At 50.0% G+C, this 23,371-nt stretch overlaps 1 long non-coding RNA gene across 1 annotated transcript; it reads right to left on the bottom strand.

The window, feature by feature from the left end:
- Positions 1-19,858: 19,858 nt before the first annotated feature.
- LOC134474298 (uncharacterized) lies at positions 19,859-22,915 on the bottom strand. The gene is made up of 3 exons (XR_010045043.1): positions 22,334-22,915; positions 21,002-21,114; positions 19,859-20,222 (listed from the first exon to the last, which is right to left on the bottom strand). It is a non-coding gene; the product is annotated as an uncharacterized LOC134474298 (long non-coding RNA).
- Positions 22,916-23,371: the final 456 nt, after the last annotated feature.

The following is a 23,371-nucleotide window of genomic DNA, read 5'->3' as shown; positions in this document are numbered from 1 at the left end:
CCTGCTTGTGTCCACAGGCTGGAGGGTAAACTCAGTTGCTTCTGGCTCTGGGCCTCCAAGTCCCCATCAGGGTGGGACCGCTTTCCCTTGTGGCTTTGCAGCACCCCCACCCCTGGCCTCCATGAGCAGGATCTAGATCACCGGGTACTACTGTGCCCCTGTCTGCCTACACTTCTGCTCCTAAAGGCCACTCTGCCCACCTCCAGAAACGAAACCATCCCATGGGCCTCAAGGGCAGAGGCCACCTCCTGCCATCCCCTACTCTGATAAATAATCACAATTCCCTCCACTTACTCGGTACCTATGATGTGCCAGGCCCTAAGTGTTATATGCAATAGTCTTCATCCACGTGAGGAAATTTTGCAGGAAAAATCAAGACTTGCAGAAGGTAATTCTCTTGCTCAAGGTAACAAGGCAAAAAGCAGAAGCGTGACCACCTCCTGGCTAAAACACACAGAGGCAATGTCTGCCTTCGTGGGGTTTTCCAGCAGCCCCTCTGGGAGACCACACAGCTAATCTCATCCCTGGGCCCCAGCTCCATTTATACCTGACCTAGAATGGCTCACGATGCAAAATTTCTCCACAAGTCTGAGATGTGGAAAGTCTGGTATCCGTGTAAGCCCTGGAAACCCAGGTTCAAGTATCAGTATGTTGCCAGGATGCCAGGGCTCAGACTGACTGGTTCCAAGAGGTTCTAGACTCCAAGGAGACACCCCAGCAAACCACCAGCCAGGGGACCAAAGACTATCCATGCTGATTCTTGAGATGTTGATTTCCAGCCCCAAACCTGCTCCATCACACTCTGCTTTGGGCTACCAGGCCTGGCATCCTGGCTGAGCTCCTGCAGTAGGGGGCACTGGGGCAGTGACAGGGAAGGGACCAAGTAGGAACTTACACTTCTATGCTGCTTGCTCCTCTCAGGGCCACCCTGACCATGAGTTTTGTCCTTGCAGTGGAGTCGGGTCCATTATTAGTGGCTGGTCCCAGTTAGCAGGCTTCTTCTCCCCCTCTACCAAAGGTACCTACCTTTGGTACCTGGGCTCTCCAAAGACCTCAACCCTGAGCAGTATGTGCCTCACCCTGCAGAGCCAAGTCCCAGCCCCTCAGGGCCTCTTCTCAAGCTTCTAAGTTCTAAGAACACCCACTTCTTCCCCTAGCTCTAGGACTGCTTCCTACAGGTGCTTCTTTTAGGATCACTCATTAGTATCTCTAAACAGAACTCTTGAGACCAAGTGGCCTCTGCAATAAAAAGATTTATTAAGTCATTATTAGCTAGCCAAAAAAAGGGTCAGGACCTGGGACAAATTTCCACAGCCACCCACACCAGTTGTAGAAATGTCTGCTCAGCCTAGTGTTAGGAAGAATTTTAGAGTGAAAACATGGGGCAGGAAAGATAAGTTGTTTATATTGGAACCTGCATTAGCTATAGGTAAGAGAAGCAGGATCACACAAAGCTGGGAAAGCTTTGGAACAGGAGGGAAGCTCATGCTGCCTCTAGAGTGGTTGAGGTTAACAAGCCAGAAAGTCTACAGGCAACCCTGATGGGATTAAACCGAGCTTCAGCATATTTAGGCAAATGAAGTAGTCATGTGCCAATTTCACCCACAGCTGCTAACTGATTAACTTGCCTGTTGCCCTCTCCACCAACTGGCCCTTGTGATTAAATCCAGGGCGTGTCACAATTTTTCATTCATCATATCACTGAACAGTCACAGTTCTCTCATACTCACTTAACCAAGTGCTTCTATTCAATTCTCTCTATTAAAGTAACTGGTATGGCTTCCGAGTTTCCCCTGTACTCAGGAAAGCATGTAGCTTTCAACTAGGAAAGTCATGTTGAAAGGGGAGTAGCCACACCTGCGTGGGAAGGGATAGCATAACTCCCTGATCCTGAGCAACCAAGGACATTCAACATGGAAATGCCAGCCCCACCTGCTCTCCCAGCAGACCTAGGTTGAAAGAATGAGAAAAGTAAAGGATGATGGATAGAGAAATGAAGAGTGGTCAGTTACAGGGTAGTCCATTCAAGACCCAGCCCTGGATTCCTCTTCTTACCCAGTGAAGCCTGGATAAAACCACCAAGCAAATCTGACATTTCAGTGGTTGACACAAGATGCTGTCTCGGTTAATCTGACATAGAAAGGGAGTGTGGAAATCCCATTGGACACAAAGTGAATCAGAAACATATAGTAATCAGGTAATTAATGCTGACAATTGGCACAAATTCTTAGTGGCTTGACACAGTAAAGGATTTCTCACTCACTTGAAATTGAATGCAGATTCTGTTGATCAACCAGGGATGAAGGTTCTTTCCATGCTGAAGTCCTGCTGTGTCTGAGACATCCTCTGCCACACTGCCTGAGAACGTTGAGGATTTGGTACCCAATACTTAATTACCTTGCCCTGGAAATGACATATATTATTGTCATTCAGATTCAGTCATGTGGTCCCTCTGAGATGACTGAAGCCCTCAGAAAGACAGCCCACAAGTGGACAGCTATTTCCCAGCAATGTTCTTTCTACATTACAGAAGGGTGACACATTTTTGAAGGTCAGAGGGTCATTTCTCTCACCTTGGAGAATGTTTTGAATTGATGCTGTGATATCAGATTTATGTTCCACCTAGTTTTTGTATTCCAGTACCACTATTCTAATCAGGTGACCTGCATGATCTTTGATAGATCTTATTGTCACTAGAAGAATGGCCTCTTCATTCAGTTGCTGCCCCAGAGCTTTGTTTGCCAAAGAAAAATCTACCCAGCCCTGTTTATAGGTTGGCGATAAGGGCTTGACCCAGCGTCCCTTCCCACACATAATGTCCTGAGCCTTCCCCCCACCTAGCAGGGGCAAATCCATCACTCAGTCCTAATATCTCATCTCATTGCATAGTGATTGGTTAAAAGGAGGCTCAAATTGGATCAAGAAAAGTCCTTTACTTAACAAAGTCTTTTACAAACAAATGGCAAAGGGAAGCTGGCTATGGTGGTACACATCTGTGTTCCCAGCTGTCTGAGAGGCTAAGGCAGGAGGATCCCAAGTTGGAGTCCAGCATGGGTTAATTAGTGACTCAGAAAGACCTTGTCTCAAAAAATGTATAAAATAGGGCTGGGAGGTTAGTGCAGTGCAGCGGCTCTGGGTTCAACTCCCCAGTAGCAAAGGAAAGAAAGATACTGAGGGAGGAAAAGAAAGATTACCTCTTCCCATTAAGGTGGATGTGCTGGGAGACTATGAACTGGTTTTACTCGTGGCCAGGATCTTCACCTTTCAGAGACGTCTGTCTCCAAAATGAATCCAAGCAAAAGATGAGAGGCTGAGGAAGCAAGAACTGTGATCAGTCTAGTCCCAACGACCAAGTCTGCAAAGCCCTCCCAGAATCCCTCACCGATCCTGCACCCACCAGTACGTTCTCCCATTTGCTCCAGCTGGTTAAGCTGGGTTTTTATCACTTGCAAACCAATGAATCCTGACTAATGAGTCTACCTTCCAGGGCCTGCCTCAGCACATCTTCACTTACCCCAGAAGAGTGGCTAGTCAGCAAAACTGGCTGTGGAGACCTTCTTAAAAGTACGGATTCCTGGTTGAGCTTCCCCCTAAACCTATGACTGAGAGTCTCTAGGATGGGGGCCTAAGCCTCTGTATAATTCTGCTGAGGATTCTGACATACACTCAGTGTCAGATTTTCAGAGTGGGGCCAGCACATCCCATTGGCTGCTAATGGTTGACGCTCTTTGGAGACTCACTCTGGGCCAGTCTGCACTTGAAGCTGGATACTGGAGGTCACAAACATGGGTTAGGAAGGGCACTCCGGTTGTTCTTCCTCTGATGTGTTTTTCAAAAGTCAGCTTAGTTAACCAAGAAAGAGTGAATCCATGGGAGATGTGCTGTCTTCCACAGTGTGGAATCTGTCATGTGCAAGAAGGGCAGAGTGACTTTGTAGTGTTCCCAAAGGCAGGCCTCCAACCAAGGGCATCATAGTGCCAGATTTTAGCTAAGCAAGAGGAAGAATTTTCAGGCAATTAGAGCTGCCCTGGATGGAAGGGCTGCCCCCAGAAGATAGTGACCCAATAGCATACATACAGCGGAAGCTTACCATCTGTCAGTGCTCTGGCCGGGACTGTCACATCGGACAGAGGCCAAAAGAGCTGCCTTTTGCTTGCCAAGATTCCACAATCCTAGAACGTGGTCTGGGGCTCAAATAGGCCACGTAAACCAGCAGGGCCATGAGGCTGGAGGAGAGATGACCACAGGACTACTGGGGAGGACTCATGAGAGATGAAAACACTCACACTAGACCTTGAAAAGCACATGGGTAACCATGACAGCAGGATTGTCCCTAACGTCAGGAAACTTCCACTTTCTGTATTTGAGTTCATCTTACCACATTATTGTTATCACAACTATGAGTTAGTTTATAAAGAGAAAAACCTCCAGATATTTCCACTTGAAAATCAACATAGTCAGTAAACTGACTGGTCATACTAATGAACATTCATGCTATTAGGTGTAAGTGGGGTGCTGGGGGTGAGGGAATTTCACATCATGAAAAACAAAGTCCAGTGCTTAAGGAAGCCATAATCATCCTGTGTGTATTGGTCCTGTCCCTGTCCCTAAATGTCAGAGTGTCCACAGTACCAACTCAGGGCTTTGCAAACCTACCAGGCTTCAGCATCTAGAAACCTCTCCAAACATGTTCTTTTATTTCTGAAGACCATACAACTCTGATGATTGTAAATACAAAACTACTCCCCAGGCCGCCTGGCTGTAGCCTTCTCCTGACTGGGAGGGCCCAATCGTCTACCCAGGCAATGCAGGCAAGATCACATAGCCTGACCCTCCTGGTGGCCAGCCATCTGTCCTGTCTCTGAGCCCTCTAAGAGGAGGTGTCAGCTCCCAGAGGAGGAAAGAAAAGACAGCTCCATCTCTAACCCACCCCAGAGGTCAGGGGTGGCATCCTGCAATGGAAGATCTGTCCATGTGCTCCAATTCCTAGACTGCCACATGGGCTGTGGATGGCTTTCACATCCTCTCTGAGTCCATCTCCCTGTCACAGTAGAATTGAGCACAGCTGTGTCACTGGGCCACCTGAAAAAGTCCAAAGGAGACAAACAGAGCTACTAGCCCAGGGCTGATTGGGATCAACAAGATTGCTCCCTGCCCATCCTGCTGAGATTCCAGCCTGGTCACCGCTGGGAGTTGGGTTAGGGTTAAGGTTAGGGTCAGGGTAGGGTTCTGTGAGTTCCCAGGAGAGATCCCAGGATAGGTTCTATGTCACCACCAGCACTATCTAAACTGGCTGAGAAACAGAACTTCCAATCAATAACAACCTCAAAGCTCACTCCCCAAATCATCCAGAGGCAAGCTCTCTTACTCCCTTGTGGGGTTTGGAAACCCCGCCTCAAAGGTTCTCACCATCTGCCTGTGTGAGCATTGTCCAGCTCCTCCCTCAGCCTGGCCCCTCATCTGGCCTTTTCTTACCCTGAAGCCTCCGTGCCTTCACCAGCAGGTCTCCACACCGTTGCTCATGTGGTTCCCTTTCTGGAATGCCCCTCCTGCACTCTACTCAATCAACAAGACCTTTTCCAAACTGCCTCCTTCAGGAACTCCCCAAAAACCACACGCCCTTTTCCCTGGCCCCTAAATTATGCCACTCTGCACAATCCACCTCCCCCACTGGACACTGGTTTGGTCTGGGGTGACTGGCAGCTCCACTAGACCCGGATACTCAAGGGTAGGAGTGCTGCTACTGCCCAAGACCAGCTCAGTGCTGGCGCATAGGAGGGCACCTTTGGGTTATCATGCCAAGACCAGTCACACAGACTGCTCCCTCGTCTCCCCAGAAGCCACGTCAGCTCATAGCCTCCTCCATTTCCTCCGCTTCTCTCCCCCGGGCCACCCTTTCTCTGTTAGCTGATATTTATAGGTAATAAGCCAAGTACATCCACACCTAAGGTGAAATGCCTCTTAAAATAAATACTCCCCCAGCAAGTCAATCTATCCAGTCAGGATGGGCTTCACTGGCAGTCAGGAGAGTGCAGGCGGGAGCCACCAGAGACAGGAAAGGGGCTCCCAGGGACCGTGAAGGATGGGCTAGAAGTGGAAGGTGGGTGCATCACTCCATTCCACGCTGTCATAAAAAGTGGAAATAAAGCACGACACTTCCCAGCCTTTCAGATGCCAATAGCAGCCAAGACGAAGCAGGTGAATTTAAGGCCTGCTCTAGATTGGAAAAGATGAACCTGGTAAAGTAGAAGCCTCTCCTTCCACAGGGAAAGGTGAGGAGTCAAGGTCACCCTGGAAGTCAGCAAGCTTCTTAGGAAGTCTGGCTGATAGAGAGGCCGTGCTGGCCTGCTGCAGCCTAGCACATATTTGGGGTGCCCAAATAAGCTGGGGTTCATGGAAGATCACCAGTGGAGGGGATGTTCTTACCAGGAACACCTCACTAAACCCGTTCTGGTCTATAAGTATATGCAAGCACACACGCACAGGGATACTGCCACATATGTACACACCCAAACTGCTTGCACAGATCCGAATTTCCACATGCACAGCCACACAGAAACTGAACCAGCTCTCGCTTCATTTCTACCCTGTTGCCAAAGAAGCCTGGGACTACTTTTCAGACAGATGCTGAGACAAAACTGAGGAGACAGTCAGTGGCTCTTTCTTACCCCTCAACTCCCTGAGAACGTGTCTCAAGGACTTACCACCCCAGTCTTTTCATGCTGTTGCCCTCCAACTTTGCAGGGGACACCAATGGGCCAAGTCCCAGGGAGCTCAAGGCTGCCATGTTCTGCCCCAAAGCCCACCAGCAGGGTGCAAAGGAAGACCTTTCACCAAAGAGGTCGGGAAAGTTCTCCCTTAATGGGAGCTACAAGGAGGCAACTAAGAGTCCCTAAATCTGTCTGGCAGAGAGAAGCAAAGAGAAGGGAAGGAGGAGATGAGGAGAAAGCAGCGGACAGGCCAGCTGGCAGCCTCCGTGGCATGGGAATCGGGTGATGAAATGTGATCAGGGCTGCAGATGCCCTGACCCCTCCCTCTGCAGCTCTCTGTGACTTGGGAGGCTTCTTGAAGGACGCTCCAAGCTGCATTAGTTTAGCATCCTGTGACCTTGAGCGCCTGCTATTGGACACACATCCCCTTGGCTGCCTTCCATCTGGGTGGGGACAAGCAGAGGTGGGGATGTGGGTCTTCACCACCTTCCTGAAGATCAGGTTCTTGGCTAAACCAGTAGCCTGAGTCCTGGTCCTTATCACAAACTGCATGTGCTTCTTGTGCACTGAGCTGCTGAGAGCTCTTCTGCATCCAAGCACGTGGCTCTAAGATGGCCCTTATATCATTCCTGAGCATCCACACAGAGTGGACAAAGCAGTGAAGAGAAGGATGGACCGTATCTGTTTGCTTGAGTCATAACCTATGACAAGCCTGTTAGTGAGCGGATGAATGAAAGAATGAATGAATGAACAAATGCACAGTCCCTTAGCAGAGTCCCCTTCACATTCATCTCCTTTATTCTCCTCTTTCTCATTCCTCCTAAGAGTTTTTCCTATTCACCTGCCCCACTGTTGACTTTTACCTGCTTGTTACCTCCTTCTGCGGAGCCATCCCTGCTGCTCAGGAGAACACACACCAGGAGTCCTTCTCCTTTTTCTCTTTCCCTCCTGTCCTTCTAACTCTTGGATCTGATCAGAAGAGTAATTGAGATGAGAATGGTATGGGACAGGTGGGTTCCCCTCTTTGCACCCCATACTATCCTTTCCAAGCTAGACAGAAGACGGCCCCAGCATCAGGGTATGCCCCAGTTCTCTGCTCAGGGTCCAGGCTGAGGAGCTCCTCACCCCCTGGGAGTTCTCTGTGCACCCCACTGTCCCAAGTGAGTCTGAACTACCTGCAGAGATACTAGAAATAGAAGACGAAAGGCCCTTTCCCCAGATGATCAGGCTCAGCCACAGGCACCATGCTGGATAATCTCAGCTAAGTCCAGGGAAGCCAGAGGATGGAGCATGGGGAAGAAGGGACCTTTTTTCACTTCCTCCCAAAAGCTTCGTGCTGACCTGGCTTCTCCAGAACAACCTCCCTGGAGGTACCACTCTTCAGATGCCTCCTCTCCCTCCCTGCACCCTCCACACAGGGAAACCAATTTTAGATTAACCCTAGAAAGGAGCAGGCAAGAAATCTACCTTTGACTGTAAGTTATGCAAGAATTTGCTATTGATGCTGGTGCTTTGGACCCCTGGAAGGCAGGAGGCTTCCATTATCCAAGTCCAAACCAGTCCTGGCTGCCTGGAGTGCTGTAGACCTCTGGGCTGGGTGAGAAGAGTGCTTTGATCCATTGGTGATGTCTGCTACAGATTTCAGAAAATTAGTGGAAAGCTAACTTTCTCAGTATTTGAGAGTCTGGATTTAATTCAAAAGGACTTAAGCAGTGGCATTTCAGAACTGTAGAGAATGGGCTTCTTTGAGCCCAGCTCTAATTAAGTCAATGGCCTAAGCCAAGCCTGGCTTAGCCAGTTTTGCCCGCCTCTCCCATGCCCACCCCCTACAATTGGCTGAGCTGAAATGTCAGAGAGAAGGATGTACAGCCATAGTCAGCCAGTTCCCATAGCCTGAGGAAGTCACCCTGGAAAGATGGATAACGCTGGACCAGGCAGAGCTGAGCTCTCACTGGACTGGAGAGCGGGTGGGAATGAGTGGCGCTGAAGGAGGAAATTCTTTGTTCCCTGCTCCTTTCAAGGTCAGGGCTGGGTGAATCATGTTTCTGATTGAGTTCCTCTGGCTGGAATAGTGGTCCTCAGGTGAGCTGGCACAGAACATCTCTTAAAAAAACTTTAAAGTACAGATGCCTGGGCCCCACTGCTGAGACACTGCCTGACTGTCTGGGGTATGGCCTGGCAGTGGAGACACTATCAGACTTTCACAGATGACTCTAATGCCCAGCCAAGGGTAAAGCCATACAGCTGAGTAAAAGGAGCCCTGATGAATGATTTGGGCCAGTGCATCTTGAACTGTCACCAACATTCAAACTACACTATGTGGGGATCTTGTGGAAATGCAAATTCTGAATAGACCTAGGGTGGGACCCAAGAATGTTCCTCTCTTAACAGGCTGCCAATGACACTGATGAGATTGATCTCAGGACCACATTTTGAGTAGAAAGGATTTAGGCCAAAGTGTAGAGTCTAGACCGACTGTATTAGCACCCCCAGGGAACACGCTAAGAAATGCAAGGCCTTGTGTTCCGCACCAGACCTTCTGAGTCAGAGCTGGGGCAGGACCCAGGGCCGTGTTTAAGTGCAGGACCAGTGATCCCTGATAGAGGCGGGTCCCTTGTCCCCAGGACACACCTGTCCCCCGCGGGCAGAATACCTTCAGAAGAGCCCTCTGGATACAACTCCCTTCCTGGTCCAGCCAGGTGATTGTTTAGGGCTTAAGAACAAATGTGGAGGAACTGATGTGTCCATATGTCAATTTCTGGCAGGGCATAAATACCCACAGTAAATGCACCAATATCTAGCTTTCAGACCCCAAGGGAGAAAGAAAAAACACCTGAAACACACCAGCAATGGAGAGATGAAATTCAACTCCGTACTAAAAATACATTTGTCATTATCTAGAAGGAGATTGGAAGGAGGCCATTACCGCGTATTTTCTGGCTGGTGTGGCTCTCAATAGCAAGAGCAGTGAGCCAGAAGGGCTGTTGTCCTACATTTCCTTTTGTTGCAGTTACGAGGCAACAACTCCAGTGCACAGAAGCCCCCACTCCGCTTCCTCCCACCGGAAATGATTTCCCATTATCCAGAGACTGCTGGGGAGGGTGGCAGGGCTCAGGAGGTGCCAGTTTCCTGAGGGGGGTTGGTCGATTCTGTTTCTCAAGAGAAGAACTTGAAACTGGCAGTGTCATCGCAGACAGATGTCCCTGGAACTGAGGGCTCGAGGCAGGGGTAGAGCACACACTTGTTACTGTCCCGGGAATGCCAGCCATCAGGGGCTTAGCTTGGCAGGGAGGCACAGGAGCTGTCGAGTGACAGTGGCTGCCCCCTCCTGTCCCTTCCTGGGAAGCAAGGAGGCTTTGCAGAAGAAAGTGGGCAAGCTGCCCTGCAGCCATGCAGCCAGGCGGAGCTGACTCTGAACCAACCCTGGAAAGCTGGAGGAAAGAGGGCCTGGCGAGGAGTCCAGGTCCATGTACAGAGCCAGAAGGCTAGGGAGCCCAACAGCCAGCAGGGGATGCTTCTATCCCCAGTGATCCAGATAGCAGTTGCCATGGGGGTCTGTCCATCTGGGGAGAAGGGACACTGTGTGTACATTTCCCTAAGGAATCTTATGAGGGATGAGACACACCCAGTGATTGACACTTTTCATCCCTCCTTCTGTCTGAGTCCTACCATGCAGAAGGTCAGAAGGAATGGCTTGTCTACAAACCAAAGATTAAAATACAGGCTTGGGGCAGGAATTGTGGTCAAACATGGGTTCAGATCCAGCTCCTCTATATAGCTGTGTGGTTTGGGGTGAGTCACATAGCCACCATCTGCCTCATTTTTTTATCTGCAAAATGAGGAGAATGACAGCAACTTCCACACACTGTTTGTAGACTGCGGAGAGGGATCCTGGCACAGAGAGGGCACTGATAAATGCACGCTGAACTGGGCATGCGCAAGCCCCTCCCAGCTCCCTAGTCGCCACCAAGCTCCCCCTAGAGGAGCCTCTACTTTCCTTTCAGAGTCCTTATGGAGGGAGAAGGAAAATGGAGAAGGGAAGGGCAAGGGAAGTGAGAAAGACCTGGGAAAGGTGGCTGGCAGAGTCCCAGAACAAGTGAGGCTCAGGATGTTAGAGGCCACCTCCCGCCTGATAAAAGCGCAAATGATTGAAAGCGGCTTGCGGGTCCTGGGCACAAACTTTTGGCAGTGGAGAAGCCCCATCCTGGCTGAGCTGGAGCAGAGCTGCTGGGCAGAGAGGTCATCTGTGTGCAAAAGCCGTAAGTCACGGAACGGGGCTCAGGCCCTACCTTTGCCAATCACTGTGCAGACCACTTCCTCCCTTCTGCATTCCTCCACCAATGCCCTTAAGCACAGTCTGTGTGCCAGGTCTGGGAACACCATGACAAAAGAGACAGAGTTCCTGCCCCTGTAACCTCCCCCCACCCCCACGGCAGTAGCCATCTCATTGAGCTGCCACATAGGTGCAAGCCCAGCCATCAGTAGGAACAGGAAGCACTCCGAGAACTGGGTGGTGAGGACTCCTGGCTCCCACAGCTGCTGTGACCCCGACACTGCATCCCAGGCTCCAGGATTCCAGCTGTATCTCTCTGCCCATGCTTTCCATGGCGCCTCGAGGTCTGGCAGGCTCTGGGTCCCCACGAGGTTTCGCCTTCATATTGCCTTTTTTGTCCATAAACTGGATTACACGAAATAGCCCAAGTGAGCCTCTGGGACAAGCAACCTAAGCACCTCAGATGGCCTGTAGGTCAATTCCTTAAAACATCCTTATGAAGACAAAATGAAAACCAGTCAACAAAAGCCAGAGAATTGAAAAGAGCAAGTAAACCCATTACAAGCACTGGCCGATGTCATTCAAAGAAAATGACCTTCAGGAAACTGAGCTCCCTCCACTCAGGCCCCCAGAGAATCAGCTATGCCTGGTGATAGTGGTGGGGCCACACGGGGCCATGAGTAGGTGAAGCTGCTGAGCTCTTCCCACCAGCACTCTGGACGGCGTGGGTGCCTGCAACGCTGCCTGCTGTCCTCGCAGCCCATGGTTCCCACCAGAGTCCTACCTGCTTATTTCCCAGCAGCGACCGCATTGCAGCTGCAGATTCCACCCAACTCACAGCCACTGAAGAAGCTCTGAGGAGATTCTGGGGCTGTGAAGCATGGACAGGGGGGAAGCTTTGTCTGGGGCAGAGGTGGTGTTGTTAAAACTCCTCCACCAACCACCTAACCTGTATGGTGGCTACTCCTCAGCCAGTGACAGCCTCGGGGAGCTCCCTCCTGGGACACCTGGCCCTGATGGAGACACCAGATGGAGAAGAAGGTGCCAGGCCTAAATGAGCCTCTGTCCACCAGCAACTGTCCCTGTCTGTGAGATGACAGCTTTGTCCTGCGAATTATGGTGTTTTTCTAAGCAATGTGTTAGTCAGCTTTGCATTTTTTTAAATAAGAAAACACCTGAGGTCATTAATGTAAAAAGAAAAAGGGATATTTGGCTCACAACTTTGGAAGTTCCAGTCCATGACCAAGTGAGCCCCTTGGCTTGGCCCTGGGTGAGGCAGCACATCATGGCAGGAGCACAGACAGCTCACATCAGGAGCCAGGGAACAAAGGGAGAAAGAGGAAGGGGCCAGCTTCCATAATCCCCTTGGGGAGCACAGCCCCATTACCTAGAAACCTCCCACTCAGCCGGACCTCTGAGAGGCTCCCGCACTTCAGTGCCACCCTGGGGACTAAGCCCTCAGTGCTTGAGCCTTCGGAGCAAATTTTAGATCTAAACTGTGGCAGACTCTGTCCTTCACCATTTTTCCTGAGAGTCCACAAGCTCCAGCCAGCAAGTGTCCTAATCAACCACTAGTGACTCATTGGATCCTGACAGTTCATGTCTGTGTGCCTGAGCGCCATCTCTGAGGACAGAAAGCTGCAAAGGGCTAGGAATGCCCGAAGAGTCACTGGAGCTCTTGACCAAAAGCACAGGGCACTGCCCTGTGGCACAGTGACAGGACTTCGCTGGCCTTGCCACCTACTCCCTGCTCTCAGGAGAAGATGTCACAACCCTTTTGACGTCCTTACCTCCTCAGGCCAGGCACTCTTGTTTTTTACCCCTCTGGCTGCTGTCCATGCTGCCTGCTCAGAAATCAGCTTTATTTGAGGTGCAATTTAACCGTCGCAAAATTCACCGCTTCCAGTGTACAATTCAATAAATTTTAGTAAATATGGCATCCAAACTGTCACAATGTTGGTAATCCCCTGGCTCTGCTTTTCTGCTAAATTCTGGTCAATCTGATGCCCTCTCTAGGCTTGAGAGGATGTGTTTGGCCAGGCTATTCAGCTGACAGCAGGGACCTCAAACTCAGAATGTCATAAATTCCACTCCTCGGGGCTGGGGATTTAGCTCAGTGGCATAAGCACCTGCCTTGCAAGCAGGCGGTCATGAGTTCAATCCCCGGTACCGATAAAAATAAAAAAGACAAAAAAATAAATAAATAAATAAATAAATTCCACTCCTCTAATAGCTGCCCCTCTGTGTTCCCTTCCCCGGTGGATGGCCTCATGCCTCGCCCCCACACACACACCCACAGCGCCCAAACCAGATACAACCAAGCTGTGACCATTACTCTAAGCTAGATCCCAGCTGCACCACCACTGACCCTTCTTCCTGCATCCTGCCACTCACCCCCCAGCTCTAGGTGACACCTAGGACTCACATCTGGTCATTCCTTCTCCTACTAAAAATGACTCCAAAGCCCCATTGATTTGGACTAACATCCAATCCCCTCCTTGATGGTTTATAAGCCTCTACTCCCAGATGCTTTGTTAAGGTCCCTTAATCACTTTAAAATGTAATGATTGTGGTTGTCACAGAGTCTCCTGCCCAGACCTTTGATCTGAAAAGAAAGCACTCCAGGAGTCAAAGGACCTACCTTTTTCTCCGGTCACTTCGAGTGTCCCAGCTGGTTGTGAAGCCTAACTCGGAGCTGACTGAACTGACTGGTAGCTTGGGAATGGGACAATCCAGTTGGGTCTCTGGGACCAGGACCTCACTGTATTCCACTGATTTCATCTGCACCTTGGAACAAAGAGGCAGCTTTCCTTCTTATTCTTGGAGAGAGAAAGAGAGGCAGAGAGAGATAGAGAGAGAGAGGCAGAGAGAGAGAGAGAGAGAGGCAGAGAGAGAAAGAGAGAGAACGCATCAACAGCAGCTGTCTGCATCTCCAATGGCTTTTTTTTTTTTTTTTTTTTATAAAAAAGGCAATTCCATCTATTTACAAAATAGGATTATAGTTTTGCGGAATACTGCTGGGGCCTGGGGCAAACTTTAAAACACATTCATTTTGTCTCTAACTTATCAGAGCCACCTACTCCCCCTCCCCCATGCTGGTTGTCTTTGTTGCTCAGACACATCCATCCTCAGCCCCTGTAAGGCCTGCCGCTGTTTCCTGTCCACGCAGGTCCCTGGTCAGAAGGCCCACAACCTTGGTCAACAGAGTACCCTCTGGAAAGGCAGAGGTGGCAGCAGTGTCCACCAGCCAGTGTGACCCCTCCCGAGACCTTCATGGAGCAGCAGATCTGCAAGTGAGGAAGAATTGATCTCTCTCCAAGAGCCTGTTTGTTAACAGAGAGAAAGAAACAAGCAAAAAAAAAAAAAAAAGCCAGGGTAAGCGAATCAAGTTACTGTGAATGGTGTTTGAACACCTAGAATAATAAACGTGGGCAAATTGCAGTCTCACTGTAGAAGACTAATCCTGATGCAAAGCCTTTCCTCCCTGCACCAGGGGACACAGTAGCAGGAGGGAGGAATCAATTCCTGATACACTTTGTTCATGGTGTGAAAGAATCTCAGCCCGCATCTCTCCTTTCCTGCTTCGGATTAACTCGTCCCTTTCCCCTCTGCTCCTCCTTTGTGAGTTGCTGGTTTTGAGATGAGGTGAGGTCCAGGTTTGGGGAAAAGAGACAGAGGAGGGAGGTAGTGCTTGAGCTGGGACCGTGGCTTTTTAATTCTATTAAATTGGGGTTGCTTGAGGAACCGACTGAAAGAAATCAGAGAATGCCAGGGGCTTTAGAAAGCATCTATTCCAAACGCCTTATTTTACAGGGTAAGAAAATAAATCTCACAGAGGTTGAGGTCTCACCCAAGGCTGTTTGGCCATGAGCAGCAGTGCAGACCGTAGAGGAGCTAAATGCATGGAAGGAGCAGTGGGCACCGCCGGGGAGGAGGGAAGCCAGCTCTGCAGGGCCTTGAATTTTGTTGCTTAAGGTCGAATGAAGAACTCTTCAGAGGATAATGGTTCAGTAACTCAGGCGCTAAAGTAATGGAAGCAAGAGAGAAAATCGCCTCCTGACTCTAAATCTCGGGGGGCAGCTGATGGTGGGAAGGAGCAGAAGTGATGGGGGGCTTCAGTGTCCCTGAACAAACCCTTGCGTGAAAAGTGCTTAGGAGCTAATCACATCTAACAGGGAGAGGTGCCCTTCAGATGGTAAATCTCTCCATTAGCAAGGACAGTACCTGCGCCGTGGACTCAGTCTCTTCTTGGCTGGAAGCAAAGTGCCAGACCACTTTCTGGCTTCTGGCAGGAGAAAATGGGGCGACCCAAAGCTGGCTTGTACTTGATTATGGAGGGGAGTCCAGGGGGCTGCAACATGTCCATCATCACCGCCTGCAAATCTACCCCTTCATGGGGGTCACAAGACTTGTATAAGGGAAGTGGGGGAAATGCTGAATACAAGACATTGTGGGTTCTGGATGGGGTCACTGTGTATCACAAGACAAAAATGAATGCAATGGTCACAAGTCCGTGTGCAGAACCACACCTTGCTTCTTCAAGGTGACCTCCATGTGTATGGATCTGGTAGACTGAGCGTATTTCCCTAGTGCCCCCAAGTCCCTCCCTCTGCAGCACAGACCACCCAGAAAAGGCAGACTCTCTAAAGCTGATAGAGCTGGTGATACAGCTCAGTGGCATAGTGTCTGCCTAGCAGGTGCAAGGTCCTGAGTTTGATTCTCAGTACTCCCAAAAAAGCTGATGACATCCTGATTTCTTACCCTTAATGCCTGGAGGGCTTCCTAGTACAAGCAGTGTGTAAGCAAGAGGAGAGGGAGGATTCACAGGAAGTTCAGAACTCCAGCGTCTTCCACATTTAAAAGACTGGGCTCTGGCCGTGTGCTGTGGTCCATGGCTGTCATCCCAGCAACATGGGAAGCCGTGGCAGAAGGATCTTAAGTCTGAGCCCAGACAATTTAGTGAAACTGGAGACCATGTCTCAAAATAAAAAATAAAAAAGGTGGGGATGTAGCTCAGTGTGAAGACCATGGGTTCAATCCCCAGCATCATTCCCCCCACCCAAAAAAAAACAGGTGTGGAGCAGGCTCACAAGAGCAAATACTGGATGGAAGTGACAAATGGTTTATTAAACAGGACATAGAGCCACGCAGTTTGGGCTCTGCAAGCTCCAGCAGTTTCTAAATTTCACTTCTCATCTGTAAAAGAAGGACTGACCCCAGGCCTGCCCACCCCACAGGCTGTTTCAGGGATCATGTGAGAAAATACGGACACTCCTAAGTATTGAGCTGCTCCTCCCTGGAAGTATAAGCTACTAATAAAATTGGACAGAATCTGCCATCAAGACCACAGCAGACATTTTATGTGCTTTATCTCAATGTCTCTCAATTAGTCTGATCATCACAGCCCACGGGCAGGTCCATTACTTGCCACTGTATAGCTGGTGAAGCTCAGAGGTCCCATAATTGCCTGGGGCTGCGGCTGGTTAACAGAGGGATGTTGATCCAAATCAGTGTCACCCATCCCCTGGTTCAGGAAGGATCCAGTGCATGCTCACTGCACTCAGGCAGAGCCACCAGGAAAGAGTCGCAGATGGGAGCCCCACTTCATGCCCTCATAGGAGAAAGTATCATTCACAAAGGATTGCCAAGGCTCCAGACGCTAAACTTACTCGCAATTTGTCACTGAGGAAAACCACAAGCCAGAGAGGTCAGGTGACAAGCTCAGACTCACACGGCTTCTCTTCCATGGAGTCCAAATTTGAACCCAGGTTGCCCGTGGTATTGATCCTGTGTGTACTATGCTACATAAACCAAAGCTTTTCATTGCTGAGCACTGTTGTTCACACCTGTATCCCAGCTACTCAAGAAGCTGAGGCAGGATCACAGGTTTTAGTCCAGCTTGGACAACATAATGCCTTAAAACACAAAATAAAAAGCGGTTGTAAATAGAGCTCAGTACTAGAGCACTGATGAATTCAATCCCCAGTACTGCAGAACAAGAAAAAGAAAAAGAAAAAAATGTGTCTTTAAAAAAAAAAAAAAAAAAGGTTTTTGTTTTTTCGATCATTATTATGAAACGCTTACTCTGAATTCTACGTCTAGGCCTTCATAACTTGCCATGTCAGGTTCTTGAAGTCACATTTGTGAAATGAAGAAAGAAAAGGAGACTCGGTCCATGCCGACTCCAGAAACTGCTTTGTAGGAAAGCGCTAACATTTTTCTGCCAGGGTGAGGACAGGACAGTAAATCTGAAGCTGCCTGCTGCTCAGAGACAAGAGGGATTCGCCACATTTGCACATCACTGTTGCCCAGATCGGCTCCCCAGGTTCCCTGGAAAATTCCTCCTCTCAGCTGGAGTGAGCTTGCAAATTCATCTGTCAGAGAAACCGGTGGTGCTGGGGCCTCGTGCTCTGAGCAAGAAAAGAGACAGGGGCCACCTCCAGACCTCCACTCCATAGACACGCACCGCCCAGGCGGCAACTTCACCGAGGAAGGAGAAATGGCCCGCAATGCCTCTACATTAGGAAGCTTATAATTATGCATAATAAAAGACGCCGGCCCTGGTGTATATAAACACAGCTTTGACTGAGTACCCTCTCCCGAACAGCCCTTCTGGCTCACAGCAGCAGCGATCAAGCATCTTAAACATATGGTTGCCATTCAGGCCTCGGGCGGATCTGGACTGAGGAGGGGGAAGGGCTGGAGAGGGACGCTTGTTTGGAGGAGGACTGAGCAGGAGCTGGAGAGGGAGGAGGAGGAATCCAGCCAGGAAATAGTCTGGGACAGGCATGCGGACCCCCACCAAAATCTGCTGTCTTTCTCTCTTTCTTCTCTGTTCGTAATGGCTTCAAAGACCACAGGAACTTGGTACATTTCCCCAAGGAGGAGACCTGCTGAGTAGCTCGAGTGTGACTATCAGGGATATTTTCTGGGTTTGATTTTGGGGGTCTGTGCTCATTTTTATCCATCTGATTTCAGTACCTGTCACCTACAAAGCACTGTATTAGGCTGAGTAGCTCACACTCAGACAGATAAACCAAAGGGGTTTACAGAGCCCCTGCCTTGCCCAAACCCTCTACTTGGGATCGCCAGCTTTGAGTTTTACCCAGCTGCTCCTGTCTAGCCTTTGGCTACAGACCCAAAGTTTGGGTACAATCTCCCTACCACCGCCTTTGTGACTCCATACTGCAGTGTGAGAGGCTCTGCTCTTCTTAGTGGTGGATTCTGCTCCTGGTCCTCCTTACCTCCCCTCCCAGCTCCCCAAACAACCCCCTTGCTTCCAGACCGACAGGGCAGCTGGAGAGCTAGAAGGAGCTGACGTCCTGCTCTGTCCCTGTGATGGCCGATTGGCTGCATCAATCTGACAAGTTTAGAAGTTTAGATCAGCTCAGCAGTGCCACACCCTAGGGTGTAGAGGACTCGCTTTCAGGAGGCTCATGGTCTGGATGGTTGGAGGAAGGGGAAATGAAGGATGGACTCACTCACTTCTGTTCTTTGGAGGAGCCCTAGTCTTCATCTTTAGATTGGACGCAGACTCAGAGCCTTCAGCCTTCTCTCATAGATCAATCGGCCTCTTGATACGGGACACTGCAGTGAACCCCAGACCTTAAGTCTCCAGTGTGCAGACACCATCTAACTCTATAACTGACCATTGCAAGCCAGTCTTGTAATTTCTTAAGCATTTTACATCTTGTGTTATCTATGTTTATCTAGTAACACGCTGACTGATAAGGTCCCCATGAGCAGGATTGTCTCTGCAGTCAGGTGGTCTGCTGAGCTGCATGCTCTGTCCACATGGGGAAAGATGGAAGTGGAATAGATGCTGGGGTGGGGGGCAGCACTTGATCTCCTCCTCTTCCTACAGCAAGCGTGGGGTCCTCTTTCTCTGTACTCCAGATGAGCTGTAGGGATTTGCTACAGTTTGAATCTTAGATGTATCTCAAAAGGCCCTGTGTTAAAGGCTTGGCCCTCAGCCCATCGCTCGACTAGAAGGTGGTAGAGCTTTAGAAGGTAGCAAAGTTAAGTCATGGGGATGCCCTTAAAAGGGATACTGGTCAACCAGGCCCTTTCTCTCACCTTCACTTCCTGGTTGATATAAGTGAGGAGTTTCCTCTGTCACAGCTCCCACCCCTGTGCTGCCGCGGGCCCAGAGTAACATGGTCAGTCAAACATGGACTGAAACGGTAATCACATTAAAACTTTCTTCAGTGTAAATTGATTGTCTCCAGTATTTTATTATAGTAATGGGAAGCTGACTAACAAGGGTACTGGCCTGCCTTTGGGTTCCCTTAAAAGAAGAGCCTGGGTTGAGGACTTGGGCACGGGCAGTTTATTTGAGAGCTGTTATGGTTTGTAACTAGATGCCCCTCCAAAAAAACCCACAGGCCCTTACAGGTGGGAGTTTTCAGAGCTTGCTGGATCTAGAGCATGTGATATGGGTACTAGGGTGTGTGGAACTAAATTAGTTCACTGATTGGAATTAGCATAATTCTGTGTGGAGCTGAATGGGTTTGCTAAAGAAAGAAGCCCCGTTCTGAGTGTAGGTGGCACCACCCGAAAAGCTTGTAGCCTCGATGGGATAAAAAGAAAAGGCAGGCTCGCTGCTCGCTGCCTTCTGTTCGTCTTGCCATGAACCCTTTCTCCTCTGTGATGCCCTCTGCCCGCCGCCCTGCCTTGGAGCCAGCAGAGTTTGGACTGAAACCTCTTCAACTCTGAGCTAAATAAACCTTTTCCCCTCTTAACTCTGGGTGTTGGATATTTTGTCCCAGCAATAAGAAAAGTAACTAAGATGTGAGGGGCAGCTAGGGAACACTGGGAAAGGAGGAAGACAACAGGCCCACCTTCTTCTTCTTCTTTTTTTTAAAATCCATTTTATTTCAAAGAGAAAAAAAAACAAATTTTCAAAACACAACAATCAGGGGACAACAATGGTACATACACTGCTCATTGCCATTCCCAAATCAGTCAATCAGAGCACAAAACATCTGCATTCAATTGTCCATACAGTACCAGCGCAAAGCTTTCTCTTCAGTGAACTCAGAGAAATCGTAGTATAACTATCTTAACTATAGTACATATAATATATACATATATTATATACATATATACACATATTGTTTCGGCTTCTCAGTCTATTGAGATAATATGATGTTTGCCATGCATGTAAGGCCGATCTTCTTGGGCTCAATCACATGAGATCCTCTTCAGAGCCAGCTTGGCTATACCTTGGAACTGTCCCTCTGAAAGACCAGAGACAAGCATTTCCCACAGACTGCCTTGGAAATGCTTGGATCCAAATCTTCTCCTCCCCCTGCCCCAGCAGGGACACTCCTGCTACTTTGGAGAAAGCCAGGACAGGAACTCAGCATTCACTGACGTTGGGACAAGGGCTCAGCATGCATGGAACTGTCCACCATGCTTTAGCTACAGATAAATCAGAAGGAGCCAAGGGACAGAGACTCAGAGTACAGAGGGATGAATGAACAAAAGAGAGAAAACTTTAAGGTTTCAGACACCATGGCAGGGGCAGGGGCAGGAAAAGCTGCCTGCCTCCCACCCCAGCTGAGCAGCCCCTCTCTGAGCACTGCTTTGTTCTACAAAGCAGGTGATGCGAGGCCTTGGCAGAGCAGCCGGGCACAGCAGTGCTGTGGGATGGTTCCCATCTCTGTGGCTCTCACTGCGAATGGGTTTAGATTTTGTGTTGGTTTTGCAGTGCTGGGAATTGAACCCAGGGCCTCGAGCATGCTAAGACAAGTGCATTGCCACAGGACCTCAAAAGGGCTGTCATAGGCCAGGAAGGACAGACAGCGAAGTCACAGGAGCAAAGATGTCAGCCAGGGTGGGGAGCAGAGCAAATGGCCTGGGCAGGAGCTGCACCACTGCCTTCATGAGAGACCATGAGGACGAGGAAGTGACCTTCAGTAACACTTGCCTGCGGACAGCACCCCCACCTCCGCAGAGCCAGGCTTACAGTCACCATGGGGCATGGGGCATGGGGAGCCCCTCCCTCCCCACTCACCTTCCCGCTGTCAGAGCAGACGCGCTCTCTCTCTCTCTCTCTCTCTCTCTCTCTCTCTCTCTCTGGCACTGATTATGAGGCTGAAAATGAACTCCAGGACTCAGCAAAGGTTCCTAAGGAGGTGGAAATTCAAGCTAAGGGAAGGAAAGGTTGGGGACACAAAACCCAGTACATGTGACACATAATGGCCTCTTTCCCACGTGTGCTGACGGGAGGACACAGGAGGATGTGGAAAGAGCAGGAAGGAAGCATCCTACAGGGCACAGGCAGCCCCCTACACACCCCAAAAAAGACCACAGCTCTCCACCAGGAAACATCAAAAGAGGCCTAGGGACAGCCTAGGGGAATGAGGCCAGGAGTTAAAGGACAGAAAGGAAGGCAAAGGAGCCAGGTGTCCTCGAACCAGGTGAGAGAACCCTGGAGCACAGCAGGAGTGATGAGAGCTGCACTTGGATCCAGTCTTCCTGTGCAGTTGTCATGGAAAATTGCAGCAGAGCTGGGCACCGTGAGTACCACGGAGCAAGGCCCAGGCTCCCTGATGCGGAGAGGAAATGAGCAAACAGAACCCTGCCCCCTGTGCGGCCCTTCTGCCACCCACTTCCCTCATCCCTACATCTGCCAGCAGCTACAGAGGCACGGAAAGAGGGGCAGGTAGGGGATGGAGAGCAAGGGGGAGGGGAGGGGGGAGGGGGAGGGGAGGGGGGGAGGGGAGGGGCTGTTTGCAATCCTGACATCCAATTTCCTTCTGCTCCCCATCACAAGGAGTTGTTTTCATGTACCCGGTAGCCAGAGGGGGATTGGAGATGCTAATTTCATTTCATTAGATCCCAGCAGCTTTGGATTACAGCAGGCAGGAGGAGGAAACGGAGCTGATGTGTTTTAAAAAGCCGCAGTTTTGCGCTGTTTTTAATTTAAAGCTGCCGGTAAAAGATGCCGCCTTGGAGTCGCTAATGAGTCTGGTGAATTATTTTGGTTGATTTACACACCCCTCCGACTTTAAATAACGAGGGAGGAAGGAGTGTGGGGTCCCCCCTGGAGCTGCAAACCTGCAGCTGGAAGCTGGCCCTGCCAGGGCTGCCAGGGGCTGTTCTGTGAACTGTCTTTGCCCTGGGCAGGCCACCTCGGGTCCCCCACTCCCACCAGCCTCAAACCTGGGGATTTACGAAGAAGCCACAGACTTAGACACCATTCCCCCTAGACGCTCCTCTGTCCAAGCCGGGTCACACCTAATGTCCCTTGTCAAATAATAATGGCAAGAATATATTTGGAATCCTTAAAGTGAGCCAAATCTGGGACAAGACATTTGATCTGCAAAAACTCTGATGCTCTCACCTTTAGGCTGAGGATCAGTGTGGCTTTTTCTGTATCCCTGAGGAAGAAAAGGATTTCTGTATCCCTGAGATCAAGGATTTTGCTCAAGGTCACCCAGCCAGGAAGGGGCACAAACACCTCCAGGCTGTCTTGAAGGGCCCTTCCAGTCTGGCACAGTACTGTACTTGAAGAGCTGGTGAATGAGCAGGGAACTTGAATTTGTTGGAATCCAGAGTTGAGGCCTTCCTGCTAACTTCCCAGCTTCCTGCGGCCTCCAAAGGGGCTGTCTTGGCCAGCAAGAACAGGACCCAAGATCCTCCTCCTACTCCTCCTTCTACTCAGTGACACCCAATCAGTGGCTGCCCCAGGGTCCGGCCCTGCAGCTTACCCCAGGTACCCAGGCAGGAACTGCACAGAAGCCTGTCTGCCTGCAAACCTCACTCAGTGGTCAGAGCACTAAAAGAGCCTCCATTTATCTTGATTCCTGGCTTGTCTCTACCAGGGGAAATGGCTCCTGTTCTCTTCCTTTCAAAATAAAATTAGATGCAGCTGGTAAAAGCATTAAACCCCCTTCCAAACTGTCTTTTCTCATCTGTCATGTCAGGGCTGAGGTCCAGGAGTGAGGGTCTCTTGGCTGGGAGCCTCAGGTGATGGGCAGAGGGCTGGGAAGGAGCTAGGTCAGGTGACAGTGGGAGACCGGGCCTCTCCATCCCTAGGTCAGAGCAGCTGCATTCCTGATTCTGCCCAGCAGGAGACTTTGAGCCCCGCCTGCCCACAACAGTCAGAAAAAGACCAAGTTATGAAGAAAGAGCTAGAGGGCTCTGTGACTCAAACATCAAAACAATCAGGGTCTGTGCAAACCACTGCAGATTTCCATCACAGGCACACCGCAGCGGCAACAGGAACCAGAGGGGATACAGGCTACAGAGCTGCAAGCCCAGGTTCAAACCCCAGCTCTGCGGCTTGCTAGCTGTGTGACCTCCGGAGAGTTCCTTTGGACTCATTTTGCTGGAGGTAAAGTGGGCCTGGCAGGGAGCAGATGGCACTTCCACCAGAGTG

This window comes from Cavia porcellus, unplaced genomic scaffold (assembly GCF_034190915.1).
Source record: "Cavia porcellus strain 051 isolate PalLab524CR breed Dunkin Hartley unplaced genomic scaffold, mCavPor4.1 scaffold_32, whole genome shotgun sequence".
Classification (NCBI taxonomy): domain Eukaryota; kingdom Metazoa; phylum Chordata; class Mammalia; order Rodentia; family Caviidae; genus Cavia; species Cavia porcellus.
Note: the sequence above shows the minus strand (reverse complement) of the source record. Positions and strands in the feature narration are given on the sequence as shown.